Source organism: Mustela putorius, unplaced genomic scaffold (genome assembly GCF_011764305.1).
Source record: "Mustela putorius furo isolate JIRA1106 unplaced genomic scaffold, ASM1176430v1.1 tig00000460_pilon_pilon_pilon, whole genome shotgun sequence".
Lineage (NCBI taxonomy): Eukaryota > Metazoa > Chordata > Mammalia > Carnivora > Mustelidae > Mustela > Mustela putorius.
In genome coordinates, this window is record NW_025421389.1 from 8,689,898 (window position 1) to 8,702,122 (window position 12,225).

General features: G+C 42.3%; 1 protein-coding gene across 5 annotated transcripts in view; it reads right to left on the bottom strand.

Annotated features, from left to right (window-relative positions):
• The window catches only part of NTM (neurotrimin), a 948,645-nt gene that overhangs the window by 446,761 nt on the left and 489,659 nt on the right, over positions 1–12,225 (bottom strand). The gene's annotated exons all lie outside the window — the stretch shown is intronic.

The window sequence follows — 12,225 nt, forward strand, 5'->3', positions numbered from 1 at the left end:
GAAAAACTCCCCTCTCCAGACTTTGGTTCCCTCATCTGCACAATGATGAGAGTAGATCAGGTGCTGTCTTTGTTCTTTCTCAATCCTGAGACTGTGAATATGACCGTAACTCAAAGTTCTCTAAGAATCCATGGCAAAGGTCTCTGCTGTGTCCCGGACAGGCTCTGGTTCCTGGTACTTTGAGAGGGAGTGTGATTTCTTTTTGGATTTTATGACGTTATGGTGGGGGAAGCTGCAAGATCTCTCACCAGCTTTGGAAAGGAGACTGGAGATATCATGACCTTTGAATATGAAATATTAATGTTTAGACTTTCCCTTTTTAATTATTTGAGATGATCTGTAATTGGCATTAAAAGGCTAGATACCGATGTGTAGGTCTTGACAAGCAGCAAACAACCAGGGAATTCCCGACTTCTCATTTATGGGAGCTTCTTGGGCCACTTCCTGGGTATAAGGCTGAGGAGCACAGGGGTTCTTTCCTCTTGCTGGTGCTATTAGCTTTCCTATCCTCCATAAGAATGTGTATTCAGGATATGCCTACATTTTCTGTCCCTGGGACTATGGCCTCTGTTCCTTCAATATAGACTGACCCAGACACACGTGACTTCCTGAATTTTTCCATTTCACTCTCTGTCTTCTTAGGGGAAAAAAGGAAGGGATGAAAAGAAATAGAAACACTTAATTCTTGTCAACTACTAATTGCATCAAGCCTAAATTTTTCAACATGGCATTCACAGATCGTTATAATTAGGCTAAGAATCTCCTGCCTCAGCACCCATCAGAAATTAGCAAAGAATATTTACTCCCCCCCTCTTTCTGTTCTGCAAATATGTACTTCTTCATCTCAGTTGTGAATTGCCTTTCCCCTCACTTTTCCCACTACATGTGAAGCTCAGTCTGAAGCCCACTGCCTGTGAGAAACTTTAGGAATGAAAGGAGCAGAATTAAGCATGTATATTGTAAAATAACTTCTCCATCATACTCTGATGGTTGGTATTATGATTCAGCTTGGTTAGGCCACAGCACCCAGATATGTGAACAAATTATTCCAGATGTTCCTGTAAAGATAGTTCTTAGATGGGGTTAAATCTATAGATTTTGAGTAGAACAGATTGTCCATCACAAGGTAGGTGGGTCTTATCCAATTACTTGGAAACTTTAGTAGAAAAGTACAAACTTCCCCTGGATAAGGAGACGTGGGACTTGGCCAAGCAGCCTTTGGATTTGGACAGTAGCATCACATTTTCTTTGGGTTTCTAGCCTCCGGCCAGCTGTACCCTAAACTTCTCAACATCCACAATCATATGAATCATTTCTTTAAAACAAATCTCCCTCTTCCTAATATTATACATATACATATACATATTTACCCATGTGCATATATAAAACACATGAATACACACACACAAACACACAATATATTGTGCATACATACACATACATCCCATCTGTTCTGTTTTTCTAGAAAATTCTCATGCACATGTGACGTGTGTAGTGTAATGTTACTTTTTCCCTATGGGCAAGATGTGCTTTCAGGAATTGGGTTAGAATGTATATTGCCTCTGTGAAGCTTCCTTGGATTTCACCTAGTTTTCTAAATCCCAATGAATTTATGTTAGAGAATGAGAAGAAAGCTGTGTGAAATTGCTCCCTGCCCATGATGGAGATGGGTCCAACCCTGCAGCTGTGCATCCTGCATGGCATGGCATGTGCCCTTGGAGTAGCCATTGACGCCTCAGCCCTGCCTTCCTGGTGGTCCCTCACCGTCGCCTGTTTTATTGTCTGGTCCCCAGCATTGAACAGTATGAAGACAAGGTACTCAGTGATTGGGAAGAAATAAATCATGATTTGAAAACATCACAATCCTAACGTCTTCTTTTTCTTTCCTAAAAGAATGTAGGGAATAGTCTTTCTCTTCTCTAAAGATCCTTAGTGCCTTTTTAAGGTTTTCTTACTGAGGGAGGCCAATGCTGTGGCACATTCTTGTTCGCACACTGCGTTCACTGTGTCTTTGATACTAGCGTCCACAACTTACTGGCTGCTCAGTGTCAGAGGTGGTGTAGGTGTGAATGTGTAACAAGATCTCTCCATTATGCTTTTTTAAAATTTTTTATTGAAAATTTTATTTGCTTACTTGAAAAAGAGAGAGAGAGAGAGCATGAGTGAAAGCAAGCATGAGCAAGGGTAGGGGTAAAGGGAGAGGGAGAAGCAGACCTCCCACCCCCCACACCCCCCACCCCCAGTGAGCAGGGAGTCCAGTGTGGGACTCGATCTCAGGACTCTGGGATCATGACCTGAACCAAAGGCAGATGCTTAACCAACTGAGCCACCCAGATGCCCCTCAACATTATTCTTTAGGTGGGATTTATTATCCCCAAATTAAAATCGTCAGGATCATGTTAATTACCCAAGGACTATATAGTTAATAAGTGACCAATCTAGGATTCACACCCAGTGTTCCTGACTCTAAATCCATATACTTTCCATGACTTCAGTGTCTCCTCAGACTCTTAAGAGTAAAGATTGTTAAAAAAAAAAAAATTGACTATGTTCATGTTGCTTTAATTTGTCATAGTAAGTGCTCGGTGTGTGTTAATGAGGACAATCAAATGATGGGCAAATAAAACAATTGAGATCCAAATTCAGTTGGACAGCTGAGCAAGGGCCTTCATATGAGATCAGAAATAGTGAAATCAGAGCTGAAAAATACAGGAAATCTGTGTGGGAAAGCAGATCATCTGGGAATATATAGGTTCCTTTGAATAAGAAGGTCCCTGACAAGTCCAATAGAGGCTCGTGAAATCTGGTTCATGACTAAGAGATAGCCTTTTATGGTTGTACACTTCCTAAGTATAGACAATACAAGAGGCAGCAAGGAAAAAGCCACAATGAGGAGATTCTAAGTATGGAATCCCACAGAGCAGTGAACTAGGTGGGGATGCTGGATGCCTATAGGTGACCAATTTCCACCAGTGATTCAAGTAACCTTTGGATGCCAGAGAGACAAACCTGGATGAATTGGGTTATAAGAGCAGAGAGCTAGCTTTCACATGAAAATGGTTAGAATTGAAAAGACACGTGTATGTATTATTCAAACTTCAGTAAGGGCGTCTGGGTCCCAGCTATGTGTCTATCATAAGCCCTGAGTTTCCTTAGAAGGTAGAGGGCTGACCCAGAGGACCAGTGCTGGTGTAGTTCTCAGAAGTGCTGCGATCTGGGGCAGTCAGAGGAGTCTAGACCCATGCTTCTATCTAACAATGGTGATCACTGTTGCCGCCAATTCATTTCCTAGATCAAAAACAGCAGAAATGACCAGAAATAAAATAAGAACTTCCAGTTTTAAGGATATCCAGGGAGATGCCAACAAATCCACCCAATGTAATACAATTCAGTAAGTACTTCTTAAGTACCTATCATGTGTTTCCCTTTGTACTAAGTAGGTACTGATAGAATGATAGAGAGTTCATGAAATTGGATTTATTATCTATATCCACATGTAGGTATCTATCCACACACACACACATACACATATGTGCATGTACATTTGTATAAATTAGTTCCCAAATCTGGTAATCTACATACTTCTTCCACCTTAAGGTAGAAGGTTTGGGTGGTGGTGAGGGAGAGAGAAATTACCGGCTTGCTTTGAGACAGACCTGTGCTAGTTTGTTTACCTGAATCTCACAACAGCTGTCAGAGGGAGGCATTATTAGCCTACTTTCTCAGGCACAGAAAAGCTAAGTTAACACTTCTTCAGTGCCGTTCATTTGGCTTTGGAAGAGCTGGAGTTCAAACGAGGTGAGTCCCTATTTTTTCTGCTCCACCTAATACTTATTATTGAGTATTCAAAAAGCACACATTCAAAAGCCATTAAATAATACATAATCAATAATCAATAATAACTATTAGTGGAAATCCACCCCCCACCCCGGCTCCTCCTATTATCCTTTCAGCATCCAACAATATCATTTCCTTATCCCCCAAACCTGGCTCAGGAGCCATACATCTTTGCATATGGGATTAACAGGGCTGGACACTGGTCACCATGACTTAACTATAGAGAGGCTCTCCTTTGGAAGGCAAAAGGAAGAATGAGACTTGGAGTTAGTCTTTCAGCTGTCACAAAGGATCAAACACAAGGAATTTGCTTCCTGAACAGCCAGGTTAGAAATTAAGTGCTGAAGGCAAATGAATTTATGCGGATGTCATCCTGGGAATACAGATAATAACCAGAAAGCTCTGGGTTTGCTCCTGTGACCCCTGAATCTGGCAGGACTTCTTCCCAATATCTATCATCATGCTTCTGTCCCTGGCACCTGGCACTGGACTCCAAAGTCCAGAGCCGTAGGCAGGAAACTCTGTGTGAGGAGATTTTCTGCTAAGCCCCAGCCTGAATGTTCTGTTGCTCAGCTCCAGGCTATTGCTCCTTGTCCTAGCACCAGCCGAGCAAATGAAAAATTCCCGTCCTCATTTGCATTGTTTCCTTGAAGGTATTTATAGCCTGTGATCATCTGCCCCGGAGTCCTCGCCTTCTCTAGACTATAATTTAGCATTACACCCAGGTCCATTAGCTGTGGAACTGAGCGAACACAGGAGCTCCATTGCCAGGCTAGTGCCTGAAAGGAGTGGAGGCTCCTCAAGCCGTCAGCAGTGGTAAGAGAAGGGGTGGTGGAAATGTCATTCAGAAATGCTGTTTTTGGTTATCTTTATCGAGAGTTTTATGATTCGTCTGTTGGGTTATAAAAGATTTAGAGATTAGCCCAGATGGCTCTGTGTGTGAGTGTGTGTGTGTGTGTGTGTGTGTTGTGCATGGTGAAGGAGAGTGGGGGAAACCAAGTAAAAGAGGGAAATTGATCTTTTTGTGTCTCCTGTCTCTGCCTTTCTACTCCACTATGGCTCTATTCTGCTATTGTTTTTCTTGAAGGTGGCAAAACCAGAAAGCAAAGAAAAACAAATCATAAACACTATGCACAAAAACACAAAAATCCTAAAATGGCCCTTATAACATAGATCACTCAGCTTTCCAAGATTCTAAGGCCACAGACCATTGAAACATGAAGAAGACTATATATGGAATCCAGGGAGAAGAAAGGAATTTGGGACAACTATTTAAGATGGCAAGAGAAGAGCTACAGCTTGAGCCAAGGATCTTTTTGGAAGTTTATCCATAAGTCCCAGAGTAGCTGGATTCATTTCTTCCTGTGATTCAGAAAGTGAAAAATAAAATAAGCATTTTTCAAATAAATGGGATTTTTTTTGAAAAAATGTCATCATGAATAAATATTCATGAATTTAAAGCCTACTGTGTTCTTCCAAATCATTACAACTATATTAGCTGATAGGTCAGGATATTTCCCATTCCCATCTTGCCGAAACCCTTCCTGTGTTGCCAAATGAACTCCATCAAACTTACTTAGGTTTAAGTGCAGGAGTGCTAAAGATCGGTGTTTGAGAGCAGGGAAGGGCATCAAGAAGACTTCAAATTTAAGTGTTTTCATATTTCTAGGAAGGTTCCCCCCACAACACACACACGCAGGGGAGACCCCATGCAGGTTCTACCTTTCTAAGGAATCAAGTTTAACATCGGCAGGAGTGGCACATTGTGGATATCGGGCTTCCTGATGTCTTCCTGATGGCAGTGCTATTTCTGTGAGATTCCTGCCAAGAATACCTGGTCATAAACACAGGTGAGACAGACCCAGGTTCAGAGCCATCCTACAGAATTAAAGGTCTGGATACACTGGAAATCCCATAAGGACATGGAAGCCCGAAGGCTAAAGAAGTGTTCCAGATTGATGTAGACTGTGAGTTAAGGTACCTGAATAAAATGTGTGTCACTGGAAAAGATCCTCGGCCAGGAAGGAAAGAGAGACTTTGTTAGGACAGTCGGCAATACGTGAATGAAGTCTGAGGGTTGGAAATCTAGGTTGGCAGCATACTGGTTTCCTGACTGGGAGGCTTGTATATTGGTAAGGAAGATACAGTTCTTGTTTGGGTGAGGTAAACACTGCAGTATTTAGGGTAATGGGGCCTCCATTCAGGCAAGGAGCTCTCTCTCCTTCTTTCTTTGTTTTAAGATACTCCAAACCCAGAAGAAAGGAGTTTAAAAGGCCAAGTATGAATCAATCAAAACGGTCAAGTACACCGACTTGGCTCTTGTCCCCACTTCTGTTTACTTCCTCTGGAGCCCTTTTCCTTTCTCTCTCTCTCTGGCCGCTGCCCTATATGTCCTTCTCAGAGGATGTTTCAACTGGCTCTTCCATAATCCCCAATCCCTCTGATAATGAGTTTTCCTTCTGAGGATACCAGAACCTTAATAGGGAACACTTGAAAAGGAAATATTTTCAAGCCTCAAAGGAGTCACTCTCCAAACAGAATTTCTGGCAGTTGAAGTAGATGAGGCAACTCTGACACACCTCACCACAGGTGTCAGGAGAACCTTGCCATTTGGGAAGAGGCCAGCCCTGCTGTGGGGACCCGAGATTTCCCAAACCATTCTCCGGACACCTCCATACCCCTTACTCGAAAGGATATTACTCCCCTTTGGTGCCAAAGATAGTTTGACATAGAGGATGGAATCTCTCTAAGTAGAATTCCACAACAGAGCATTAGAAAGATGTGATAAAATATACACAATTTATTAAATATTGTCATCAAGTTGAGTAATAAATCAGACGTTTTATGGTTTCTGATTATAAATTCCATTTATTCCGTCAGTGTTTAAAGAAAGAGAAATGGAGACCCAACAGAGATTTAAGCATGCCCGCTACAAGCATATTTCATTAGTGCTGTGCGGCTGCAGCACCCCCAGGAGGAAGCACAGAAGGGCCCTCTCAGGGTGGGCAGGTTCAAGGCCCCGTGTCTCTGGGACTCCATGGGTACAGTCTGTGGCAAGTCAGAACATTCCCGCGAGGTTCTTGTGAGTCAAAAATTCTGGCAGATTCCTTCCAGAAGGGGATCTGAAGACAGCCAACCAACCCCTCCAACGCCGTGGACAGAACCAAGAAAGCAGCAATGAGAGAGTCTGTATGGGTCCTGGCAGGCATCACTGCAAAATGAAGAGCCTTAACAGGAACTATCTGAAAGAGTGGCCACTGCAGATCATGGCCTAAGCACCATTTCAGTATGGCAAGTACCAGTTCAAAAAATTATATTTGTGTTCATAGAGCATTTTACAGTTGCACATGCCATTTTGTTAAAGCTTACACTACCCTCTGGCAGAGCCATAGTTATTTTCCTTCTAAAGACAGAAAATGAGAGTGTCTCCCTCATCCACCCAGGTCTTTCTCAGCTTCTCAGCTCCTGCTGATGCTGTAGTCCCAAGTAATACCTCTTTAAAACTGGTCTGCTGTATGGAGAGAAGATGAGAACACAGTTTCCTAACACACTTTATGGCAGAATTTGACCTGTTTTTTGACTTTGGAGTGCCTAATATGCTATTCTTCTAGCAGATTTCTCTAATTATGTTTTGCTTGAGCTAAGATGATGATTAATTTGTCTCTTCATAATCACACAGAGGGTGAGTGATAGGGCCAGGCACCTGAGGACAGGCTGGAAACCAGAGACTGGGTATGGCAATCTGCATGCTGAGTCGGAACACGGCGAGAGGGGCGCGCAGCCCCGTGGAGTCAGCCTCTGGACATGCACCCGGCCACTTGCAGAGTTCCTGGGACCCTACCACAAGTGTGCACAGCAGTATTTAGCCTAATGGGGCCATAGCTGTTGACCCAACAATGTGTGTGCACTCACATATATGTATACAAACCCCCACACAGACTGAGGAGCACACAAGTGCATACTTGTACAACACTCACACTGCTTATTAGACTCTAAGGAGTGTTGACTTTTGGAGAAAGACCAGATAAATCATGTTAGAGAGAGAGAAAAAGGAAAACAATATGATAAAGAAAAAAAATCTACTTTTTCCCCCCTTCAAATGCCACGAGGAAATGTCAAGGAAATCGCTTTACTGGAAATAACAGAGAAGTTCAAAACTAAATTGTCAAGTGTTACTTCCTTGGCCTGACTCTCCTTTGCACACAGGGCTCCTCTTCCCTTGCCTATTAGCGGCCTTACTGCCTCTGCTATCAGTCACCCCTCAGGATGCCATTTCTCAGTGCTCTAAAAAAAGGATAAACCAAAGAATAGCCCTTAGAAAGCCTTTCATGATGTGGAATAATAGAGAATAAACAAAAGGACAAAGAAATGAGTGGGTAAGAGATCTTCCTCTGCCAGCTGCCCATATCCATCTCTGAAACAATGTCCATTGGAGACCATGTATGAGAGGTTTATCATCATTTCTGATGATGACATCATCAGAGAGCTTTAGTAAATGATTAATTGTGCAAGGCTCTGTACAGGTCCCTGTAAATAGGGAAGTTCAAGGGATACTTCCGCCTTCTTGTAACTTAAAATCTATCACATATTTCACAGTCTTACAAAAAGGTTTCCTGATTTACTTCTATTACGACAGCAACGACAATAGTGCTTGGCTAAAGAACATGGAACAAGAAATTGTTGGCATTGTCCAGATTCATTCATTTATTTATTCACTCGTTCAAAATTACAAAATCAATTCAGAGGCTACTGGATTATGTATCAGGTCCCTCACTGTGTTCTAAAGAGAGCAATGGATAGGGGCGCCTGGGTGGTTCAGTGGGTTAAGCCTCTGCCTTTGGCTCAGGTCATGATTTTATGGTCCTGGGATCGAGCCCCACTTCAGGCTCTCTGCTCGGCAGGGACCCTGCTTCCCTCCTCTCTCTGCCTGCCTCTCTGCCTACTGTGACCTCTGTCTGTCAAATAAATAAACAAAATCTTAAAAAAGAAAACAGCAATGGGCAAACCATGAGTCCTGCCTTCAGGGAACTACTACTCTAAGCTGGGATACCCAATCATTTTGCATTTTCAAGTACAGGAAAACACAATTTTCACATAAAATATTTCCAGGAAACCTAATATAAGAGACCAATAAAGCACAGTTTTCAGTTAAGTGGGGAACAAGGGATGGTGAGGAAAAGATTCTTCAAGGAGAAAATACGAATCCCATTTTAAGGGTGGTGAAATCAGGCTGAGGCGGGTTGGCAATTTTTCCAAGTCCTGGTTGGCAGGTACAGAGAGCATTCAGGATGTGACACTGATTCTGTTGGAGCTCCAGTCCATACCCTCCCCATTTTCCGGCTTCTGCCCCATTGGGTTCTCAGACACCAACCAAGAGGCTCCAGGAGAGGGAAGCTCACTTCCACTTCACCAAGTTTATTCTTTGCAGCAGTGGCTATTGTGGAAGATTTCTCTGATTATAATTCACAACTTATTTTCTCATTTCTGCATCTCTATCCCTGGGACAGAAAATTCAAACTTGAACTGACAGTAGCTTTTGGCAGTTTAAAAGGAATGGGGAAAGATATAACCAACAAAGAGAGAGAGAGAAAGAGAGAGAGAGAGAGATTGAGATCCTACATTAAACCAACTGGTAGACCGGGTTGAGAATGCCCAAGAAATAGCAAAGTAGACAAGGTTTAACTACACTTCCCAGAATCAGGGCCCCAAGATTTGCATATTATCATTAGGAAACTCGATCAGTTAAGTGCATTGAACACTAGATTTAAAATGGTGTCATATGACGCTTCACCATATTTCTTTAATGAAGAACATCGTTCTGTTATTTTGCTACCGCATTGTTTTGCTTTTAATAAAGGCAATTGGAAAACTAAGCATCATGATGAAAACAATTCATCTTGAAAGAAATCATTTAAAATCAGAATGAAAAAATGTGATTATATGCAGTATGTCACGTGCCATAGTTTCATAGCCTTCATTCTCTGCCTGCTGGACTGTCAGTCAAAGTGACAGACACCATATGTGTGCAGAAGGAAAAGTGGTGGGACACATTTTCCCCAAGCCAGCTATACTCTGGGACTGTAGGTAAGACCAAGAAGGCCTTACATATTTTCTTTTCACATTGAAGCAGCCATGAAGGCATGATACTAAATACTCCATTGCTGGTTTTAAATTTGACTCAATACCCAATGATTCGATGACACAATTCATTAACCAAATTTTAGCGGTACAAACTTCCAATCTAGTCTGCCGTCCACTGATGGGAGAATGTAAGTCACCAGACTGGATGTCTTCTTAAATACTACAATTGCATTTTGTCCCCATCATATGCATCAACCCCATTCTTCCAACTACACTTGTACGCAGGCACATTGATACACCAACTCCAGTGGAATTTTTTCACATTTTCTGAAATTGACATAGAAAACCAGAAAATGACAAGTAACTCTTTGGCAATCTGAGCAGGAAGGCTGTCATGAGAAGGAGAACCGATGAACATAGATCATGGCCGAACAAGCCAATATGTGAGGCAGCCACTGGCCCTTTCAGGGAATCAAGACAAATGAAAGGAGGTAGAAGCACACTGAGAAATTGACAAATCTGTCCCTTCCTAAGTGTGTCAATAGCTAAAACTCCTTGTGCATAATCTTTCTGAAACTTTTCACCCAAAAGCCAGATACTGCTGAGTCCCAGGAAAATGTAATGAGGACTCCCTCAAGGTTAAGGAAAGGCTGGCCTGAGCACCTGAGTTCTGCTTTCTCACCTGTTTGTATATAATCTGGGCCAGATCTGTCTGAACCTACTCAACTCATGCTGGAGGATGTATGGAATTTGGTGGCAGTGCACCCAGTCGAGAAGGATTGGGTAATAAGACGTCTTAGGAGCACTAAGGCACAATCCAGTAGCATGAAAGAATGAATGGAGCTTCTGAACATGCCAAGGGAGTTCTGCATGTGTACATAGCACATCTTCATGAAGAGCGTTGAAATCCCTTAAAGGCACTGACAGTTTTTCCCAGTTTTAGGACTGAAATTGGCTGAACCTCTTCATTCTTAATTGGGAGAAACTGCAGGAGCTGCGGGGAAACAAGAGGCAGAAGACAAGGTACATGACGAGAAAGGAAAGACTTAGGGGACCAGTAGTTCCAATGCAGAGAGAAAAAGCAGAAAGTCTCCCCCAGAGAACTGGGGGCACAAGGGCCTCCAGGAGTAGGGACTAAGTGGATTCTCTCCAGAGGGGAGGGGGAGGGTGAACAGCTGACAGGAGCAATACTGTCACCATGTTTCTCCTTGGATTAATTGGAAGAAAACAAGCCCATAATGCAAAGTATTCATATTGATAAACTATTTATGTGAGTTTATACAAATCAATTAATAAACATATCAGAGGCAACAATGTATAAACGATATTTCATGGCTAATAGCTATAGTTTCAGCATCAAAATATAAAAACCCATTATAACAATATCCAGTCCTGCTGTGTCTGCCTGCCTATGATACCTCCACTTCCTCAGAAGTCACTCATTGCCTCAGTGGTTTTATTTATTTACTCATAATTTATATTCCACCTACTTAGAAAAAAGGGTCTGAGACAGCTTGCAATGTTAAAATATATATAAAGCAGAATAGCTAAAAATGAAAACAGGAACACAAGCCGGTAAAAATGAACAAGGAAAGAAATGTATCAGGCACCACCTGGGCTGGGCAACTGAGCCCTAAATTTAGCTCCGAGCTGTGAACGCTAAGAGGGACAACGTATGTTGGTTTCAGTGTTCTCACTGATTAAAACAGAAGCAAAACGGCTCACATGATCACACAAAGCCTTTCCCGGTACTGTTTAGCATGTGCAGCAACAGAGAATAAATGGATCATATTTTTGGCTACAGTTTTATAAAACATAGAACAATGCTTTCAGACGGGCTTTCTTACTCCTGCTCCTTATGGATGGCAGCTTGCAGATTCTGTATTTAGGCTAGGTCAGGTCCCTAAGTAGGCCCAATCATAGCAGCTTCTACCATGCCTAGCACAGTGGTTCTCAATCAGGGATGCTTTTGAAAGGTGGGTCTTAGTTTTCATTTCAAATATTATGATTCAGAGGGATTCAGTGGGATGGGGCACTCAAAGATATTATTAATAAAATTAAATATTGAGCAGTACACCCAGGCCATTTCTAATGTTCTCTCCTGATTGGGAAGCACTATACTCTGGGCTGAGAGTTTCATTTCAGCCATTTTCTCTCTGAAAATTGGCTTCTAAATTTTGCAAGTTGGCCTCTTTTTATCAGCACTTTTTTTGCCTTGAACGTTCAAGGGCGACAGAAGTCCTTGAACCTTGGAAACCATAATGTAGCTTATGGCTTTGTGGTGGGGAGAGAGAGATCCTGCACAAA